Here is a 4,461-nt window from a genome sequence, read left to right as displayed (position 1 = left end):
CCTCTTGCTTCTATTCCATGTATCTGTGTCCCCAAGCACAGCTGGTTCATCTCACTTACCACCTGCTGGCTCATGTTGTTTCTGTTGCTTTGGACTTTTCCATGCCACTAGTCACACCTATCTGTTGTGCGATCTCTAGCCCACTGTGTCGCTGAATTTCCCACTGGTGTTCAGTCCCTGAGTCCCATCAACTGAGGGAGCAGAAGCCCATCCCAGACCCCTTTCCTGCCAGTCTCCACAGGTCTGGGTCAACGGGATGCATGGGAACCCATCTACAACCCTGGTTTAAGTAGTATAATTAGCAGTTACAATAGCATCAAGCACAGCCAAGAAACTGATTAACTGTGGTAATTATTAATTTGGTACCTTTAACTATAGGAACAAGATCTATAGTTATATAATAAAATCCACCATATACCAGGAGCTTGCATGCCATGAGTTTCCCCGCAGTAGAGTGCTTTACCATGGGGTAGGGGGAAGCAGTTGATGAGGGAAAATATTAAAGAGATAAATGAAGAGAAATATAGGAGGAGCAAGGCTGTAGGACAAAGGATGATCACCGAACCTTTGGATACTAGAGCAGAGAACAGAAGAAACCAAATGAAGGAGAAAGCCAAAATATACTGAAGTGAACCAGAAAGACTAGAGAAAATGTTGACTTACATGAAAATATCAAAAAGTCAAGAAAGATAGTTAAGGAGCTAGAAAAAGATGAATAGAACACAGATAATAGTAAAAATCTAAACAAGAGGGGGGAAAAAACTAACCAGACAGAAAATGGAGAACAAAACAGATAAACAGGTTAAAAAATAATAAAATTCCTCTGGTGTCGATAGTCCTGTGTTAGTATCCAAGTCAGAGCTCAAAACTGCACAGGGTAGGGTAATCCTGGCAATCCCACAGGTCTGCAATAGGATCAGTGCTGGGTGTGGGATTCTTCTTGCCCTTTGGATGTGGCATCGGAGGCCAGAGACTTCAGCCAGCAGCTTCTGCATGACCCTCGGTGGCCTGGCCACATCTCTTTGCCCTGGTTGTCTCTGTGTCACTCTCCTAATTGCCGTGGCATGTTCAGACAGAGACAGCCCAGGCCTGCTCCCAGGCCCAGGTACCACTGGCTCCTCCTGGCCCTTGCGCAGCCTCCTGTGTTCCAGCCCCACTCACACATCCCTGTCCTGCCATGCCACTTACCACAGGGTGGGAACAGAGGCTGCAATATGTGCTGGCCCCTCTGTGGAGACAGTTGAAGACTTCTTGATCATTCTCCAATCTCCTCTCCATCCAGTGGAAAGCTGAGCACACCCTTGCTGCCCAGCAGCCCAAGACTGCTTACATCTCACGCCTCTGCTTCTCTCTGTCAAGCCACTGGTCACAGAGCAAAAAGGCGCATGTTGTTCCCCTCAATCCTTCCTCTGCTGCCATCCCTAATCTCTAGGGCAGAGGTTCCAGTTAGCTGCTAAAGTGCAAGACAAAAAAGAAGACAGCACCTGGAATACTACTGGGGAGGAAATAGTCTCCTTGTCTCCATGTGAGTGCTGGCCAAATTTGCTACCAGGCTGTGGCTTCCTCTGCCAAGAGAAAGACAAAAGAGACAAAGGTCTTTCTACCCCAAATACATCCTTTGGGGTTCGATTTAGCCCACACTTTAACAGTCCATCGGTATTGTGGAAACTTGCAAGAATGGCAGTTCCTGCCCCCCATGCAGGCAGTTCTACCGGCAGCCCAGTGAGCTGGCTGTCCATTTTATAAAGTCCTATATCTGTGTTCGATTTTATCTACAAGTCTCATTTGATATTGATTTTGGTCTGCCTTTATCTCAATTACCTGGGTTTTTAGTGGACTTCCTCTGAGGAGCTCCAGCGTGGCTCACTTCTGGAGCCAGCCACGTTGCTGACCTACATGTTTGTTGTTACCTCAATCACAAGGTTGCAAGTTCTCCTCGGGGCTCCTGGCTTCCAGTGGATCCAGATAACCTGGTCCTAAACTCCAAACTTCCTCAGGAAATTTTTTTTTAATCTTATGCTTGTGTTCCATCCTCTCTAGAAGAAAGCCTTTCTTTTCTTTCTTCCTTCTTACTTAGCTCACTCTTTTGTCTGTGCATGTACAGTGCACCTCCTGGGCTCCAGCACCTCTGTGTGTCTTGTAGCTAAGTAGATCCCTTACCTTGAAAGGAGGTTGTCCATGCAAATGTAATCTTTCCTGCTTCTCTGAATTCTGAGAAGGCGTAGATACTACTGATAAATTCTCAAATTCTTACAGTGGTGTAAGAGATAAAGTTAGACTTTCTCTTTCATTTTAACTCTCACCAGTTGCTCTGGCAAAGAGAAACATGTCAAGCTTTTATGATTTTATGAACTGCTATAATCAATCAATGATGTGCCAGTAAAAAAAAATGCAAAAATATTTTGAAGGGTCAAATGAGAATAAATTTATAAAATTAACCAAAGGGTGAGCATAAAGCAATACAGGGTTTATTTAGCCATTCTTAGAATTATATATACCTATGTGCATTTTTAGAGTGCTATGTCACTAGGGATATATGCCTGCATAGACACAAAACAACTTTCAGAATTTTATTAAAGGGAAAATTATTGAACAATTAAGTTGGTAAACTTCATCACATAGGAAAATGTATTTTCTAGACTTTATAGTATTTACAATAACTGGGGTTATATATAAATATTATTTTTGGTAATAATTTAGTGAAGAAATGCCAACATTGCTTTCAGTTGACCAATTTAGAAATCTAATCTGGATCTCTGTACCCAAAAAGTGCATGTTATTTTTATTTTCTTATAGTCTTTATAACTTTTCTCCTTGGAGAAGATTCCAGTCTTCTCAACAGTTTTATTCTAGGAAGAAGATTGTGAAATGCTGAAAAACTGAAAGAGAACAAAGTAGAGCTTGACCTTAACTGCTTCAGAACAGAAAGGAGCAATGTGTATGGTTGTCGTACATAGTGACAAGCTTGGCCATCTTTTAACATCATTTCTCAGGAATTCCATTAGTCTGAAAAAAGCACAAGAAAATCTTATATGAAAAGGAGATAAATGACGTGGTTATAGCTTACTAAATTATAAGACATTAGCACTACAAAGTAACAGAATTCAGGAAATTAGTACAGCATCCGGGTACCTTGGCCTTATGACTAATATACAGAATATACGGGACTCAGAGAGAGAAATGGCGGGGGTTACAATTCTCACCCCTCCCAGTGCATCCCACTGTTCTGTACCTGAGTCAACAGAAAGCTGAATGATAACACAATTATCAGAGAGTGTCATATCTGCGCGCAGTGGCAGAACACCTTTCTTCCTTTTCCTGTTTGTGTTGTCAGTGACCGAAATGCTTAGTTGGAATGTTCTTATATTTAAGACCTATTCAGCGTTTTCTCTTTTTCCTCACATTTATGTTAGTTTTTTCCTTTAATTATCTTGATATTGTTGTTCTTGGCAAGGCTGCCCCTTCCATTATGGTGTGTTTACCTTCCAAACAGTCCCCACTTCCTCTTTATCTTTGTGAGCTTATTCACATTTCCAGCTCCAAAAGCTGGCTTCCCCTCTTTGGCATATCCTCACCTTCACAGTTCAGTTCTTTTTCTCTCCTTTCAACTCTCACCCCAACCCTCTCACCCCTTTGGAATAACAACTTATTTCCTCTTTCATTTCCTCTTACAGAAGATGTTTTTGGACCCATTCCAGAAAATCTTTGGCGTGAAAGCCTACCCACGCTGTTCTGTGTTGCCATTGGGCTCCTTTCCAGAGGTTTTTTCATAAGCCTGGGGCCTTCGGCCTTCACACCAAGTTAAGCCTGGCTCTGTCAGTCCTGTTCAACACCACACAGTGCTCATTCCAGGCAAACCGAGACTGTGGTAACAGGACTGAGAAGCCTTGTTCCTTCTGGCAAAAGGCTCTGTTTTCAAATCCATTTCAAGAATTCTGTTGAAGGTATGAAAATATGGATGTTTTTACTGCAAGTGAAAGGATTGAAAGGGCGAGTCCTGACTCAGCACCATTTGCCCGGCTTGGACACATTTCTCAACTTATAGAATCAGTGCATTATCCAATTATTTTTTATTCTTTATAGGTCACCCTGAAGTAAGTTAGACAGCTACATCAACTCTGGAAGAAAAATATGTTAAATAGCAACTGTGACTGAAATTAAATGTTTTCTATTTTCAGGTTAAAATAATTGAGGAGGCATTCCTATTAAATTGTCCTGCAATGACTACAAGAGGCTTATGATCCATACTGGTTAGCTTAGTGAACGCAAAGGCTTTGCCATTCCTTATCTCATAGTACTTTGCAGTGAACATTTTTATAGTATACTTACATATGTTCTCCTCTCTCTCTCTCTCTCTCTCTCTCTCTCTCTCTCTCTCTCTCTCTCTCTCTCTCTCTCTCTCTCTGTCTCTCTCTCTCTGTCTCTCTCTAACTGGCTAACTGCTTTTATTACATGAAGCTT

The sequence above is a fragment of the Octodon degus genome, unplaced genomic scaffold (assembly GCF_000260255.1).
Source record: "Octodon degus isolate 3935 unplaced genomic scaffold, OctDeg1.0 scaffold00009, whole genome shotgun sequence".
Lineage (NCBI taxonomy): Eukaryota > Metazoa > Chordata > Mammalia > Rodentia > Octodontidae > Octodon > Octodon degus.
Note: the sequence above shows the minus strand (reverse complement) of the source record.